This window comes from Bos grunniens, chromosome 15 (genome assembly GCF_055505025.1).
Source record: "Bos grunniens cultivar Pamir isolate PY7600 chromosome 15, Bosgru_T2T1.0, whole genome shotgun sequence".
Taxonomy (NCBI): domain Eukaryota; kingdom Metazoa; phylum Chordata; class Mammalia; order Artiodactyla; family Bovidae; genus Bos; species Bos grunniens.
In genome coordinates this window covers 59,733,869-59,752,207 of record NC_141179.1, presented here as the reverse complement: position 1 = coordinate 59,752,207, position 18,339 = coordinate 59,733,869, and the positions used below count along the sequence as shown (strand labels likewise).

General features: G+C 40.8%; 1 long non-coding RNA gene across 1 annotated transcript in view; it reads right to left on the bottom strand.

Moving 5' to 3' along the window:
- LOC147358353 (uncharacterized) overlaps positions 1–12,160 on the bottom strand; it is a 387,433-nt gene extending 375,273 nt beyond the window's left edge. Inside the window, exon 1 of the long non-coding RNA XR_015141616.1 lies at positions 11,787–12,160. This is a non-coding gene — a long non-coding RNA (uncharacterized LOC147358353). The remainder of the gene's footprint in view (positions 1–11,786) is intronic.
- Positions 12,161–18,339: the final 6,179 nt, after the last annotated feature.

The window sequence follows — 18,339 nt, the reverse complement described above, 5'->3', positions numbered from 1 at the left end:
AAGCTCCAATACTGTGGCCACCTGAAGCGAAGAACTGACTCACTGGAAAATACTCTGATGCTGGGAAAGATCGAAGGCAAGAGACGGGGACGACAGAGGATGAGGTGGTTAGATGGCATCACCAACTCCATGGACATGAGTTTGAGCAAGCTCCAGGAGTTGGTGATGGACAAGGAAGCCTGGTGTGCTGCAGTCCATGGAGTCACAAAAGGTTGGACACGACTGAGCGACTGAACTGACCTGAGGGACAAAGGAGCCTGAAGTAGGAAGAGAGCCAAAGGAGAGTGGTGTCCTGGAGAATGTACTTCAAGCAGGCAGCAGTTTTCTCAAGTGACAAAAGAAATAGTTTCTAGGTCCATATGCCTCAAATTGTGTCAGTTTTCTACAGCATTTTTTCCAAAAGCTTACAGAGAATATATTCCAAGATTCACATATGGCAGCCATGGGGCCAAATTTATCCACAAATATATTTTGTTTGACCAGTTCAGACTTTGTTTTAAAATACTGAATTTGAAAGCCTTTATGTTGGCTATATGGTCTACAGTTAACTGAAGGCCTTGAAGCTTTGTTTAAAGTAGGTATATGTTCCTGGTATTGTAAGCATTTATGACAATGATATCAAACACACACACGCCCAACATGGTGATTATTATACTTAAACTTCTCCTCAGCCATAATGTAAAAACTTTAAAGGCATGTCCTTTGAAATTTTGAATTCTGCCTAGTTCTAGTGTCTATGGCAAGGAGAATTATGGCCTCCAGAAATATTCCATGCTCTAATCTCAGCTCTTTGAATATGCTACCTTCCCTGGCAAAAGGGACTTAGCTGATGTGATTAAGGTTAATTGGTTGACCTTAAAATAAGGAGATTATCCTGGATCATGGACTGGGCCCCCTGTAATCACATGATCACCTAAAAGCAGGAGAGAAAAGCAGAAGGAGAAGGCAGAGGGACTCAAAGTATGAGAAGAATTTGCTCTTGTTGGTTTGGAGAGGGCTACTTGATGAGGAAATGGAGACCTCAGACCTCTGACCAAAGAAAATGTATGCTGCCAACAACCTGAATAAACTTAGAAGAAGTTTGTTTCCCTAGAGCCTACAAAAAAGAAGGCAGCTCTGTTAACACTTTGATTTCAGCTTTTGAGGCCCTGAGCAGAGAATCCAGACAAGTTATCCTGGACTTCCAACCTACAGAACTGATGAGACAATAAATGTTTTAAGCTGCTAAGTGTGTGGTAATTTATTACACAGCAATAAAAAAAAAAAAAAAAAAAAAGGCTTCCCTGGTGGCTTATGCAGTAAAGAATCTGCCTGCAATGTGGGAGACCCAAGTTAAATCCTGGGTCGGGAAGATCCCCTGCTACCCACTCCAGTGTTCTTGCCTGGAAAGTTCCATGGACAGAGGAGTCATGAAGTTGCAAACAGTCGGACACAACTGAGCAACTAACCTACATAATGGGAAACAAATACGACAACCTTAATGAAGTATCAGTATTGAAGTATAAATCTATCTTCCTCTAGAAAGACGTCTTATATCAGTCTATCTGATTTTCATCCTCTAAATTCAGAGCTCTTATCTGCACCACCTAACAACATATTTGTTACTTGTCTCATCTGGCTATTCAGTTGTCATGTATTTCACTTTTCATGTGTATTTTCAAAACTTTTATTTAAAAAACTGAGTTTCTTGAAGGCAGAGACTGAGTCTTCTATTCTCAAAATAAACTTCTGGAAATCTAATCTGGTTAGGTCATTGTCCTACGTAAATTGCTGCATGGATTTCTGTTGCCATCAGCACGCACAAAGTTGGGCAGGACCCACACAGATGGCAGAGCGTGATCTGGCTCCTCCTCACCTCAGCTCCATCTCGTAAGGCATCATGGCATCTGCCGGATCTTCAGCCACATTGGCCTCATTCAGTCTCTCTTGTTGGCTATTCTCTTTCCTGCTCCAAAGGTCTTTATTCCTTCTCTCTTTTCTCCCTTCTGTGCTTGGTAAATCCCAGCTTCTCTTTCAGATCTCAGTTCAATGGTCCCTACTCAACAGAAGCCTTTTCTGGTCAATGAATCTTTTTGTACATTCTCATAGTTTCACTCTTTCCTTATTCAAGCAATTTAATATTTGGATCTATGGCAAACTTATTAATGTCATGTCACCTCCCAGTAAAAATTCTAAGATGGTAGAGAACAATCAATTTTTGTTGTTATATTCCCAGTTCCTAACAGGATGCCTGCCATATAATAGTTGTTTTAAAAAATTTGGGATGGATAAGGAAATTAGGACTGACATATATGCATATGTCAGGGGAAGCACACTGATTGAAACCGCCCACCCTGCCCAGGTACCATAGTAACCATTTGCATGAGTTGTTTTACAATAGGAGGTCCTGGTAAGGAACACAGAACTAATAAGCCACCACCAACTGGAAGAGTTTGGGAAAGGTCAAAAGGAGACACCACATGTCCAACCACCTCCCAGAATCCTCCTCTCTGGCATCCATCTTGGGTGAACAAGGCATGCACCACCAGAAAGGACTCTGAGCCAGAAAGATTGGCCAAAGACCACCCAGAAACTAATCCCATCATCTCCTGGGTTCCCTTACCCTACTGCTCTCCACCCGGGTGCCCTTTCCCAATAAAATCCCTTGCTTTGTCAGCACATGTGTCTCCTCAGACTATGCATTTCCGAGTGTTAGACAAGAGCCCAGTTTCGGGCCCTGGAAGGGGTCCCCCTTCCTGCAACACATATATATGCACTTCCACATGTAAAATAGTTAGTGGGAAGCTACTTACTTTTTAGCACAGGGAGCTCAGATCCGTGAACTCCTGGATGGGTGGGATAGGGTAGGGGAGCCCCAGGACGGAGGGGATACATGTATACATATCGTTGATTTACTTCATTGTATAGCAGAAGCTAACACAACACTGTAAAGCAAGTATCAGTTCAGTTCAGTTCAGTCACTCAGTCGTGTCCGACTCTTTGCGACCCCATGAATCGCAGCACGCCAGGCCTCCCTGTCCATCAGCAACTCCCGGAGTTCACTCAGACTCACGTCCATCGAGTCAGTGATGCCATCCAGCCATCTCATCCTCTGTCGTCCCCTTCTCCTCCTGCCCCCAATCCCTCCCAGAATCAGAGTCTTTTCCAGTGAGTCAACTCTTCGCACGAGGTGGCCAAAGTACTGGAGTTTCAGCTTTAACATCATTCCTTCCAAAGAAATCCCAGGGCTGATCTCCTTCAGAATGGACTGGTTGGATCTCCTTGCAGTTCAAGGGACTCTCAAGAGTCTTCTCCAACACCACAGTTCAAAAGCAAGTATACTCCAATAAAAAATTATTTGTTAAATAAATGCATATATGACTGTAGTAGACAAAATAATGTACCCCTCCCCTCACCAAGACATTCATGTCTTAATCCCTGGAAGCTTTGAATGTGTTGTATTATGTGGCAAAACGGAATTAAAGTTGCAGATGGAAGTAAATTTGCTTATCAGTTGACCTTTAAATAAAAAGATTATTCTGGATTATCTAGGTGAAGATAAAAGAGGAAGAAGGAAGCAGAAGAAAAGAATCAGTCAAAGGAAGATGTGACTAGGAAAGAGAGACAGTCTTGGGCAGACATGCAACACTGCTAGCTTCAAAGATGGAGAGAGAAGCACGTGAGCCAAGGAACGGGGCGGCCTCTGGTGGTGGTTGTTTAGTCTTTAAATTGTGTGTGACTCTTGTGACGCCATGGACTATAGCCCATAAGGCTCTTCTGTCCATGGGATTACCCAGGCAAGAATACTGGAGTGGGTTGCCATTTCCTTCTCCAGGGGATCTTCTCAACCCAGGGATCAAATGCAGGTCTCCTGCATTGCAGGTGGTCTCCTGCATTGAAGGAAGATCCTTTACCACCTGAGCCACCAGGGAAGCCCTCTGTAAAGTACAAAGAAGTGGATTCTCCCCTAGACCTTCCAGAAGGAACACAGCCTTGATTTCATCCCAGTGAAACCCATAAAAGATTTCCAATCTGAAAAACTGTAAAATAATAAATCTGTGTTGTTTAAGCCCCTAAATTTGTGATAACTTGTTAACTGGAGCAATAGAAAATGAATACAATAACCTGGACCATTGCTTTGTCCACAGAAATTCAATATATTTTCTGATTAACTTCAGCTCAAAAATCTTTATTGAGTAAAACTGAATTGTTAACAATCTAGTACAACATGCATAGGATTTAGAGCTGAAAAAAAAAATCTTTAAAAACGTTACCTTTAACCTTTTCCCCATAATACAGATTAAAAAAATTGAAGCTCAAAGAAGTAAAGAAACTAGCAAAAGATTACATATCTAGCTGGTGGGGAAACCTCAGGGAGACCACCTATGTTGTGAGACAATGAGGAAAAAAAAATAACAAGGAGGAGACAGCTTTGAATAATCTGCTCTACATATGGTGATCTCGAGGAGTAGCAAGTAGGACAGTATTTTTCTGCCTTGCAAACCAAAAGGCTAGGAGGTCTCTACCCAATTTTTAGAAAGAACACTAAATAACAAATACAATAACAAATAACAGATTGGCTGCAAGAGGAGAAAAAGTACTCTCTGAGTAGGATTTGCCACATGGGATTAGTGAGTGTCTCATTATCTGTTGCTTGAGTTAAAAAAAAAAAATGTTCATATTATATAAATAGATTCCTTTACTCTTTGGAACAAAAATTATGTGTGTTTAGGTTGTAAAATGGAATACTGGCAAACCAGAGAGCTAGCTATTATGCTAACAAATATTGGTAGGGTTTTTTGTGTGTGTCATAATATAGTAGGTCATCGGTTCATGTCAATAGTGTGACTTGCTTCTTTCCAAAGAGTTTATTTAAAATTGTACTGTTTGAGACTTAAATGCATGTCTTCTGTTATCTACCAGACCTAGAGTATTTTCAACAGACAGCAAGCTAGTACAAATCATCAACCTACTCTGAGGCTAAAGCAGAAAAATTATAAAAACAAATAATCCACATCATCAGCGCCTTTGATGTCAGCAGTGGTCTTCAGTTGGGAACAGTCATGCGAAGGGAAAATTGGGGAGATTTTCAAACAGTAGACCGTCTAAAAAAACAACCAGTCTCTGGAAAATATGAATATTCTAATCTTGGTTTTTCTGTTAAACCAGTCATTTTTTAAAATCTGACAAATTTTAATGGAAAACAGAATCCTGCCATAATATAGGTATCTGCAAACCTCCTTAATATTAGTAAAACTGACTCTGTTTAATAGAAAGGGCTGTGCAAATGCAAATCATTATTAAAGAGACTGTGTACAAATTAGAGAAAAATGACTAATAGTAACATATTGTTCTGAGATGTCTTCCCCCAAGCAAGGCAAAAAATACCAGTCAACTAGTCAGCCAGGCTTTATTTAGTATCGAATCTGTTCTCAAAAGTATCCAAGCCTAGAGATGCAAGAGAAGCAGGTGGTCACCACAGTTATGAAAACAATTAATTCTAATGGCGAAAGTTTACAGAGAACTCCATATATGCCAGAAAAATTTACCTTAATTTAGTCATAATCTTCACACCAACCCTGTAGTGTGTAAATTTCCATTCCCAGCTTACAAATGAGGAGCTACGGGAAAGTTGCAAAGAAGTCAAGTATCTTACAAAGGCTCTGCAGCTAGCACAATGTGGAGTCCAGATCGATCCCAAAGCAGATGTTCCTTCCACTCACTCTGCTGTTCCACTCATCTCTTTTCAGAAATGGTGTAACACATTGCCAAGAACCATAGGTTTAGGAGGGTTAAACCTATCCTAAGGCAGATTGTACACAAATACTTGCACTGCTAGGTCTACCAGCAAGCATGTTTGCTCTCTTCGAGAACCAGTAGAGTGGGTGGAGAAATGCTAAGTCTGTGGACTCAGAGTGCTTGAATTCAAATCCCACTTCATCCACCGGGAAATTTGCTTAATATGCCTCAGTTATTGTGATTTCTATTATCTCATTCTTAGAGTCCTTAATGAAGAACTCCATCTGCAGCGCCAGCTTCCTTATGGGATTGTTTTGAAGTAACACAGAGGCAGCCCTACCTTCTTCACTGTGTATGTGTCATGAGGTAACCCGTACACAGCTCTTAGCATACAACCAGTTCATAACATTCTGAGATTGCTATTAATAGTTATCATCATTGTAAATCAAAGCACTAGGGGATGAAACTGGTGAGAGTATTTGATAGGCAGGTGGAGAAGGAAATGGCAACCCACTCCAGTATTTTTGCCTGGAGAATCCCATGGACTGAGGAGCCTGTCTGGCTACCGTCCATGGGAACACAAAAGAGCTGGACATGACTTAGTGACTAAACAACAAACAGTAGACAGGATTGAATGAATAAAACATAAAACAATTAAAAGATTGATCAAATTTGTTTCTTTGCTAAGCAGTCATTGAACATGAGCACAAGCATGTCACAGTCCATGGAAATGAGTAAGATGTATTTTTGGACCTGTCTTCAAGGAGCTTTTAAATCTACCTACATTTACCATTTGGGCCAGATTAGGACAAATGAGCTTGTGGTTAGTCTCAGGAGACTCAGTCAAACCTCAGATCCACTCGACTCAATACCATATTTATTCTTTATCTTCAGCTTATACTCTGATTCCCACCTGTCATTCTTCCTGATCATCCTCCTAGAACTCCTGTCTCTTTATCTACCCCTACCCTCCACATTGCACCTTGAAAATTACAAAATAGCTTTCAGTCCATTTATAGAATCTTTTTTCAGTTCTCTCTCAACCAAACCCTCTTGAAACGAAAGTTCTAAGTTATGTAGTTTTCCACATGTTACTGTTTTATGCCACATGCTTCTGATATTAGGATTCTTATCCTTTCACCTTATCCTTTTGCCATATAATGACTAGTGCTTCAGATCCAGATTAAACAAAACTCCTATGCAACACCTTCTATGATTTATTCAGAGCAATTCCCCGCTCTCCTGTGCCCCTTCTGTAGCTTATGTCTATGTCTATGATGCCCTTAAGAAGTTGTAAGACAAAACAGTCTTGCTTTCTTGTCACTGCCAAATTCCTTAAAACATACACTTTGCCTGGTACCTGGCTCTGTGTTAGTCATTCAGACCATTTCATTAATTTCTGCCATACCCGTATTCAGTAACCACAGAAGTTAGCATTTGGCTTTGGCCATATACTTAGCAGTAGTGTTGCAGAGTTAGAATCATCATGTGAGCATAATCTTAATCAGTAAATCAACAAATAATTGACAGAAATATGTTTATCTTTCCAGCTTGGTTCTGAGGCATGCAAACAATATACTCAAAGAACTTCGTATATAACTGGGGGAAAACAAAACTGATATGGACTAAGGTAACTAGATTCTAAATTATTAATCTCTTTCATATTTCCTCTTATCTCCTGAACTCTGTTGTCCACAATGATAGTGTTTGGGAGATAATCACTAAGACATTTATTTATCTGTTCTACAGTTAGTACCATTGGGGAGACGAAATTTTTCTGTGCTTGGAAACCAGAATTATAGAAAGGCATACTAATGCACAGATGGGTGAGCAACTATTAGAAAAGGAAGACTTTGGGGAGCCATTAAAAACAAGAATTAATTCTGAATAGAAAAAGGAAATTACCCTAAAGGATAAGTATAAAAGCAGCATGAGTGCTCGCTACATGAAATGAGAACATTTTAAACAGGAATTAAGGGAGCAATAAAATCCATCCTTACATTTTATTATTTTATAATCATCCTTTCTCTTTGATAATTGTAAGAATATAATCTATAACCATTATTTAGTTCATTCATATAGAACTTTCCGGCAAAGAGTGACAGAAGACACCCAAGCAAAACTATACAGTTGGTGCCTCATTCAACCTGGAAGAGAATCTCAAGTATTTTCTGTCAATTGGGAGACTAGGAAATCTTTTCCATTTTCTTCTTTGGCTTCTCAAGAACTCAAGGTGATTTGCAAATGACACCTATGCTCTTCTCTTCTGGTTCAAGGAAAATTCCAAGGTAGATCATATAGTATATCTACTCTTAATGTTTAAGAAAAAAAGTAAAATAATATGGATAATAGGTATGTTTTATTCATATATTTATTCAAAAATTGAACATTTCCTAAATGCAAAGCAGTGCGCCAGCTACTAAGAATGATAAATGGGAAACTAAGAGATTAAGAATAATAGCTAACAACTACTGAGTGCTAAGAACTTTGCATGAATTATTTTAAGCCTTGTGACAATCCTTAAAGTAGTAGTATTTTTTTTTATTGTCAGGTAAAGTAATTAAGCCTTAGGAAGATTAAATAACTTCTCCAATGTCATATTACTTACAAAGCAGTGAATTTAGGATTCAAATCCAGGGCTATCATATTACAGGGGCAAGAGAATTCATGGAAGAGATGACATTGAACTAAATATTGAAAGATGAACAAGTGCATTAGTTAGATTATGCTAGAATATGCTATAATATGGCTTCCTTGATGGCTCAGTGGTAAAGAATCCACCTGCCAATGTAGGAGACATGGGTTCAATCCCTGAGTCAGGAAGATCCCTGGAGAAGGAAATGGCAGCCCATCCCAGTGTTCTTGCCAGGAGAACCCCATGGACAGAGGAGCCTGGCAAGCTACAGTCCATGGGGTCTAAAAGAGTTGGACACGATGGAGCATGCACAAACCTGCTGTGATAATAACCAGTCCCAAAATCTAAACAATATTTTTCTTCTTGTATTTCATGTCCCCTGTGGTTTAACTATGCATCTTTTTTTTTTTTTTTTTTTCATTCTGTAACTAGTTTGACAGAATGTGCCCTATTTGGAACATACCTGATTGAGAGCCAAGGGAAAAAAGAACAATTGAGGGGACCATGCAATGGCTCTTAAAGCTTTTATACAAAAATGACAATCTAAAAAATATATAATTAACTGGTGAGTATAGCAAAGAAGAAGCAGGCTTACAGATATAGAGAACAAATTAGTGGTTACCAGTGGGGCAGGGTGGTGGGGAGAGGTCATATGGGATGGGAGGACTCAGAGGTACAAACTGTTGCGTATAAAGTAAGCTCTAGGATATATTGTGCAAGACAGAGAATAAATGGCCAATATTTCATAATAATTGTATGTGGAAAATAACCTTTAAAATTGTATAAAATTTTCAAAAGAATTTAAAATGAAGTGACAGGTAGTTTCCATTCACATTTCATCAGACAAAGCCATTTATAAGTCAAGTCTGCTGTCAACGGCATACAGAGACAGAATTCTCTTCTAGAGAGAGACAGCAGTCCTTGGGAATTCCGTTACAGAAGGATTAGACAAGTGGAAATGGGAATTAATATTCTAAGTAGAGGAATATTCTAAACTTGACTCCAATCCCCATACACGTAACCATTTAAACACTCACCGAGAGAGGAATTTCAAGTCCACACGGAGCATTGGTTAAGAGGTTCAAAAAAGGACAGTGGTTGGGGAGTATCCATAGGCTGATCTGACACAGTTTAAGAGAGTCAGTGAATGAGAGGGGAATAAAAAAGACTGCTTAGACGTGCAGCAGAATAGGAACTTTCTCCTCCCTACTGTGTGCCTAAATGACTGGCGATACTAACTACAATTTAACAGTGACACCAAACACCACCGTCTGCTCTGATCTACTCTCACAACTCTGAGCTGGGCTGGGCATCCAAAACCACCTGTCTAAGCTCACATCCCTCAGATCTGAGTAAATTGGCCACTTACTGTCCGCAGCATTGAAGGAAGAAAGGCAATTCTTCCATTAACACCGTTTTTTCTCTAAAGCAACCTACACAGCTGGAATGATTTTCCCTTGGGAAACAACTGAGCCCCTGAACGGTTGAGATTGCCTTAAGGTTACTTTCTGAATTTGATCCTGGGAGCCTGTTTTCTTTAATTTTACAGTGAGCTGTCTACTCCAACAAGACTTCATCTAAGCTATCTATACAATGCCAAAGTGTCAACGGAAATTTGGTGTTGACATCAGATAAATCTGCACTGTCTGCTTGGTGACTGATGACCTGGGATAAAACTTCAGCTTATTTCAGTGCCTTCATGACTCCTTGATCAAAGTGGAGACTGTCTCACCTACAGCCCTGCACATCTCCTGCAGGAGTTTAATTCTGACGCATTAGAAACCAAAGAGTAACATGTGTCATCAGAAAATCAACTGGCCTCATGGAGCTTTCATGACCTCATCTGAAAGTAGCAGAACTGAGACTTGAGGTGACATGACCTGGGCACCAGTTTTACCCTTTTCAGTTACTTGACACAGAAAGGCCTGAAGGGTATACTGTTTTGAGGAAGGATGGCCATACATCAACCTCCCAGAACCTCTGAGTGATCGAGCAAAAGTAGAAACCATTTCACATAATTCTCTAGGGACAAGAAAGCAATATTAAAGAGAAAACCAAGTGCCTAGGAAGCTGGAATTCTCACAAGCATTTCTTTAGTCTGAAGGGAATTACTTTAGATAAATTACGATCCTATAGACCACTGAGGGGAAGTTTTCAAATTCTAAGACTTCCTCAAGCTTACCAAACAAACAAAGCAATTACCCAAAAAATAATAAAAGAAATCCCCTTTCATCTAAATGAGGCCCTCTGAGCCTTACCCACAGAGTGTGCTCAATTCACAGAAATTTTAGAAGCACAGTTGAATTAGAAATTCTATAATCTTGACTTGGAGTAAACTTCGGAAATATTTCAAAGCATTTTCACGGGTTCTTAGCAAGCTCCAAGCCAATGGGTTTCAAACATTTTCCCCTGTGTCCTCATGAGGCATGGAGAGAAAGGAAGGCCTTAATTATCAGAATTCATTCTGCCTCTCTGACTCTTCCATCAGAGCATGTTGCTTTTATAAATGCGCACATGCATGCTAAGTCCCTTCAGTCATGTCCAAATTTGTGTGACCCTATGGACTGTAGCCCACCAGGCTCCTCTGTCTATGGGATTCTCCAGGCAAGAATACTGAAGTGGGTTGCCATGCTCTCCTCCAGGGGATCTTCCCGACCCAGGGATAGAACCCATTTCTCCTGTGACTTCTGCATTGCAGGCAGATTCTTTACTGCTGAGCCACCAGGGAAGCCTGCTATTACATATAGCATACATTGAACTTCAAAAAAAAAAAAAAAACCTTATTCTGCAGAATGGATTTTAGTATTCTAGTGCTTTGGGGGAAAACAATTTGAAAACCACTTGCTCCTAGCAGGAAAAACTAAAAAGAAAGCTTAAAAATGCAGCAGGTTCTGGTGTTCCCTAGCTCCACAAGGTCTGTCAGGAACGGGGAGAGGTGGGAGAGGAGTAAAATGATCTTTAGGAGAAAAGGCGGCAGGAAAGAGGAAAGAAAAATTGGCCACACATTCTCCTCACTGCACGCGCGTCGCCTCTGGCAGCAACTAGGAAGGATCCCATTCTTTGCTAAATGTTGTAAGTAACCAGCTGGGCTTGTCATGCCCACTTAATAGCAGTACTTAAAGAAAGTGTTGTCATTTCCTTGTCAGACTCATTTCTCTACCCTCTATTATCTTTTCAAAATCATATTACAAAATATTATGAGCTTCCTGTATCAGACACTTTGGTTCTTAGTCACTCAATTATTAAAATTGTATGATTTTTTAAATTGCCATTATGTGTGGGCTGTCTTTACCAAAGCGACAAAGCAATTGAGTTAACCCAAATGGTGCTATGATTGCAGGATCAGAACATGGAAAATTATAGCGTTGAAGAAAAAAAAAAACAAAAACACAGCTATTTTGCATCAGTGTCAATAAAATCCTGGGAAACTCACCATGACACCATTATGCTCGACAGAGCAGAACAAATGCTCCCAATGTATTTCCACGCTGGGTAATAGGAAGCAGCGTTGTCTAGGGCTGATAAGTCTATTCCAAGTTACTCGTCTGTAGTAAACAAGGCCCTCTGGGAAAGTGACGAGCCCCGTGTTTCACAAGAGCCGCTGTGACCCACTGTCAGCCACCTCTCACTGCACCCACTGCATCACCATGCAATCTCCGGGCACTGCCATCAGAGGTGCTGACATCCAGGGCTGAGTCTCTGTCCACCTGTCTCTCGGTGGACAACTGTGGGCAGAACTCCACAGAGACTGGGTCATGAGGGATTCTTCCACAGGCCAGGCTGGTTTTGTGAGGTCCCCTCACCAGGCTTGATGAGCTTCTGATAAGACCAACCTGAAAAAGAGGGGAAATTTGCAGGTGCCTACTCAACTTGATTTTTTTTTTTTTTAAAGAAACCAAGCAATCTTCTTATCACCTGACGTCCTACAGATGATGGCCTAGGTCTCCCTTAGTTATCCAACAGAGACAGCTGGGCTTGCTTAACACCAACCTGCAAATTAAGCCTAGCTCCAAGCTCTGGAGCCAGTTTTGCTACTTGTCAGAGAGGATGATTTACCATGACCCAGAAAGGTGCTTAAACTCAAATGACCAAACGGAAACCTAGGGTATAGTAATGAAGAGAGATGCTGCATAACTATGATGGGAGGGGGTGGTGGGAACTATGGTGAATGTCAGAGTCCATGCTCACCCAGAGGACTCCACATTATGCTGCCCCAAAGGACTCTTGTCATGACAAACACAAGCCACCTTTGGCAGAGCTTCTGGTTTAAGACATCAAAAATATAGATTTTCATATAAAAGTGGATTTTAAGTAGGTGAGGCTTTTTGCTTTTTGAAGCAAAACATGTTTGAACACTTCGTTTCCTACTGCTACTGTAAGACACTACTATGAATACAGGATTTAAAACAACACAAATATTTTATGTTAGAGTTCTAGAAGTCAAATCCAAAATATGTCGCACAGGGCTAAAATCAAATAGCTGAGAGAACTGCATTCCTTTTGGAGGCTCTAAAAGATTTTTTTGGGGGGGGGCCTTTTTCAGTTTCTAGAGGCTTTCTACATTCCTTGGCTAAGAGAGCCTTCCTTCATTTTCAAGACTAGCAAGAAAGCATCTTCAGGTTTCCTCTGACTGAATCTCTTGTTTCCCTTTTTACAAGGACCCATGTAGTTACATTGTGTCCAACTGAATAATCCAGAATAATCTCCCCATCTCAAGATCTTTAAGTTAATCACATCTTCACAGTCCCTGTGTAACATATTCATAGGTTTAGGGGATTAGGGCATGGACATATTGAGAAGCCACTGTTTTGCCTATCGCACCTCCATTCTACAACCTCCCAGCTGGTACAGTGGTAAAGAATCTGCCTGCCAGTGTGGGAGATACAGGAGACACAAGTTCAATCCCTGGGTGGGGAAGATTCCCTGGAGTAGGAAATGGCAAGCCACCCCAGTATTCTTGCCTGGAAAATTCCATGGACAAAGGAGCCTTTCAGCCTACAGTCCATGGGGTTGCAAAGAGTCAGACATTACTAAGCGACTGAGCACGCACATACCAGGCAACTTAAATAGCTCAGAAGCTCAGCCTCACATCAACTTTGTGCCCTATACCCAGTAACTAAATTCTAGTACTACAGTCACGTCTCCATTTTCTCTGCTCTTAGTCTTGTTAACAACACACCTTCTTGCCCTGACAACATCACCTAGCTTTAAGGGTCATACAATGATATTGTTGACCCAAAGTGTGGGACTGGGTTCACCAATGGGAAGCTCTTGTTCCCAGACTTTAAATTTTTACCACCGTGACTTTTCCACACTTCCTGGATTATCTTATCTGCTTGCTGCTCTCTTGCTAAACAAATTCCTCTCCTAGGAACTGTAGCTTCAGTCTCTCTGGTTCTGAAGTCAGGTACTCTCATCTTCAAACCTTTGAAATTACAGACCTCTTGGAAAGGATTGTACATTTTTACTTTGCAGAACTTCATCAACCATGTTTGAACCTAAGATGGATTCCTGGAACTGACTGGGTACCATGAAGAAGGAGGAATGGGACACTCAGGGGATGGAGGAATGGGATACTTCAGAGGGCTGCCCCAAAGACAGATTTTTACAGGATATTTACTTCACCACATTGACTAGGCAGACTCAGGTTTTGACTTCACTTATTAAATTGAAGGTATTCCAACAATGCATTTAAGTACAATGATAGCTCCCAATTAATGCAAGATCTCCCTGGACCACCCTGCTTATAGCAAAGGTCCCTTTATTGCCTTCTCTTGGGGGAAGTGGGGCAGGGTGTGCAGAAGCCAAGCAAGGACCAGATTCCTGCAGGAGCAGAGAAAAGAGAATGAATATTACTGACAACAGGCTATATTTTCCCTTCGCAGTGGTAATGAGTTCACCAAAAATTGAAGCCCAAGGCCACAGTGTTTCATTGAAATGAGCTCTACATTTCCAGGTCAGTCAAAGCCAGAGCAGAATTTAACTTTGCTCGGTGATAGATAGCAGGTCACCCTCCCCAACAGAACAGGAGAATGGAATCCAACCTGGGGCTGCCGCTGTCTCATCTTTTTCTTTCTTTCTCTCCCCTCCCTCTGCCACTTCTTCCTCCTTCCCGATTCTCTTCTTTGGGAACTTCTTTCCCTCTTGTGGTGCAGGAGTGACTATATAAAGGGAGTGTTTGTATTTTCTCCATTTGAAAGTGGGCTTTGTTGGATGATCTTTGGCCTGCAGCCTCTCACCCAGAACATCACTGTGCTTTCCCTAAAGAGCCCATGGGACCCCATGTATAATCTTTGTTGCATTCAGCCTATGCTCAAAAATAGAGACTGTACCCGTAACACACTGGACCCTCTGCTGCATCTCTCTGTCCCAAAGACGTGTCTGACCGCACTGCCTTACTGAATTGTCAACATTTATAAAATCAAGACATTTTATTGTAAAATTCAGACAACCAGACTCTCTTCAAGCAGATGATCTGGCTTCACTGAGTCTGCACTACTGCAGGCAGTGCTCTCCCAGAACTAAGCAGTCGCTGACCTTTTAAACAGGCACACTCTCCAGTGTGATCAGCTACCTGACTAGCCTAGCTAGCATTTGAGTTTGTAACCCATGCAGTCTAATGTAGCAGTTAAACTCACATGGTGGACAGGCCTAGATCTGATTTCTGACTCTATAGGTGACAGCTTAGGCCTCTGAGGGTATTGTGGAAGCCATGTAAGAGATCAAATCCCATGTCCACACAGGAGGAAACTCTCAAAATTCTTTTATCTGAAGATAAAACATTTAGCTTTACATTTATCTGAACATCTGAATATTCCTGCACTGAGGATTTCTAAAAACAAGCCAACCATATATTGGTTCTTCGAGATCTTGTCATTTACGGATTAGTGATTTGAAATGACTTCTCTTTCCAAATATACTTATTATATCTGGCCCACCTCCAATGTTCCATGATGTAGCACTGTGAGTGGGCTGTTGCTTTTTCTGTTTAATGCTTGCAAACTCATAGCATGGCCAAGATGATCATTTAGTGGTGAAGGATATAATAACAGGACCAGGTCACCTCATCCACATCACTCCCGGTGTCAGCTTCCTATGATGCAGATTCCATTTCAGATCCCAGCATATGCTCAATAGCACTTACCACACAATCCTAAGGTTGGGGAGGACACATTTCATTGCCAGATACATATTTAAAATGAACAAATTGTTCTCAAGAGACTGTTCATTGGGCCATTTTATTTTCAGGTTGCAAAGGAAATGTTTGTCTGACCAATTTGGAATAAATGTAATTGACCTTTTAAACACAGAACCTGAGTGATTTAGAGAAAAGAGAGAGAAACAGTTCAGCCTAATCCTATTAGGATGAATAACAATGGTGACTCTCCTATAAGACCTTTAGCTAATAAAAGCAGACTGTCCCTTCTAATGGGTATTAAGAGACTGGATATATAGAGATATGAAGATGGAAGAATTAGTAGCAGGAGTCCAGTTACCGTATCCCAGAGTGAGATCATGAGCGAAGCATGACATTGCTAGGCAACGCTGTGCAGTTAAATAAGTTTTCAGTGGCTCAGGGTGGTACACTAGGCAAAAAACAAGATTCTAGAAAAGTGAAGGGAAGAAGGATGGAATTATTTATTTTAATAAGGTAGGGATAGAAGGAACAAAGATATATCACTTAATCACAGCCAAATTTTCAGGGTGTAAAATGTGAATTCTAAAAAAGAATTGTAGAAAAATTGAGTTCCAGGAAAAAACAAACATTCCTTTCACCAAATTAAAGATGATTTTTTTCAAAATGAAGCTGAGAGGTATTACCCAGTTATTATGCTTTATATACATTAGAGTCTCTGTACACTTTTCCAGGTGAAGAAAGTGATTTGCATGGATTAGGAGTTACAAACAGAAGAAGCTGGAATTTTATAAGTTTTTATTTTATATTGGAGTGTAACTGATTTACAGTGTTGTGGTAGTTTCAGGTATACAGCAAAGTGACTCAGTTACACATCCACATGCGTGCATGCTGAGTCGCTTCAGTCATGTCCAACTCTTTGTGACCCTGTGGACTGTAGCCCTTGAGGCTCCTCTGTCCACGGGATTCTCCAGGCAAAAATTCTGGAGTGGGTTGCTGTGCTTTCTCCAGAGGATCTTCCCAACCCAGGGATCAAACCCACATCTCCTGCATCTCCTGCATTGCAGGCAGATTCTTTGCCTGCTGAGCCACCTGGGAACCCCCCCACACTCATACATATCTATTTTTTCAAAATTTTTTCAAATATGGAAAATTTACATATTATTGAGCAAAGTTCTCTGTGCTGTACAGTAGGTCCTTGTTAGTTATCCATTTTTTTTTGTTATCCAATTTTAATATAGCAGTGTGTACATGTCAATCCCAAACTTCCTAACTATTCCTTCCTCCCTGGTAACCATAACAAGAAGCCAGGATTTGAGTGCACTCCTGTGAGATTCGAAAGGTCATGCTTTTCCCATTTATTCCATGCTGGTGCTGGGCTCCTCTATTTAAGAATAACTTTTAAATAATTACTCTTAAATATTTATGTAATATAATGTAATGTAAAAATAGGCTTCCCAGGTGGCATAGTGGAAAGAATCCACATGCCAATGCAGAAGAAGCATGTTCAGCCCCTCATCGGGAAGATCCCCTGGAGAAGGAAATAGCTAGCCACTCCCATATTCTTGCCTGGAAAATACCATGGACAGAGGAGCCTGGTGGGCTGCAGTTCATGGGTTCACAAAGAGTCGGGCACGACTGAGCACACGCGGTGTACACACACACAATGTAAAAAAAACTCTTAAATGTGACTCTAGCTTTCCTGAGCCTTCAGGATTTCCAATATGGCAACATATTTTGTCCTGGAAAACATATTTCTGTGAATAGTTATTATCCATTCATTCAACAAATACTACCTTCTTTCTCCAAAGTGTTATTCTAAGTATGGGAGATACAATGGTGAAAAACTGAATTTCCTGTCCTCCTCTTGGCACTCAGCTTTAAGGGGTTTGAGAGACTAGCAATAAATTAGTTTTTTTTTTTTTTTAAGTTATATTATCTTAGGTGGAGATGTATGCTCTAAAAAAATAAAGCAGGGCAAATAAGATGCGGTGCTGCTGCTGCTAAGTCGCTTCAGTCGTGTCCGACTCTGTGCGACCCCATAGACGGCAGCCCACCAGGCTCCCCTGTCCCTGGGATTCTCCAGGCAAGAACACTGGAGTGGGTTGCCATTTCCTTCTCCAATGCATGAAAGTGAAAAGTGAAAGTGAAGTCGCCCAGTCATGCCCAACCCTCAGCAACCCCATGGACTGCAGCCTTCCAGGCTCCTCCATCTATGGGATTTTCCAGGTAAGAGTACTGGAGTGGGGTGCCATTGCCTTCTCCAGAGATTCGGTAGGGTGGGATAAATAACAGAGTGTTCAGAGTCAGCTTTTCTGAGATGTTTTCAATCTACATTCTTTTACCAAGAAAGACTGGCACTTTTTTCTGCTATTATTGTTTTGATCATTTATAAATTCATTTATTCATTTAGCTGTTTGTTTTTGTCTTGAAGGAATCACAAAAATGTATTTCCATTCTAACTTGCCTTGACCTACAAATGTGTTACTCTCCCCAAATGAACATATTGAAACTAGGATTTCAAATGCTTTGGAAGGACCTGCTCCACTTCAGTCATCACCTCCTAATTGGTGCCTGCTTTCACTCTTACCCACCCACTGTCCAGCTTCTACACAGCAGTCATGGTCTTTTAAACACACAAATCAAACCATAGCATTCTTCTACATGAAATCCTCTGATGATGTACCATGGAACTTAGATGAAAATCCACCCTTCTGAATGTAGTTCTATGATCTAGCTTCTATCTCTTCTCTAACTTCATCTTGCACAACATTTTCTCTGTGTCTCCTACCCTATTATTTAGGCATTTCTATGATTAAGGACTTTATTGCAACAATGTGATGAGATGTTA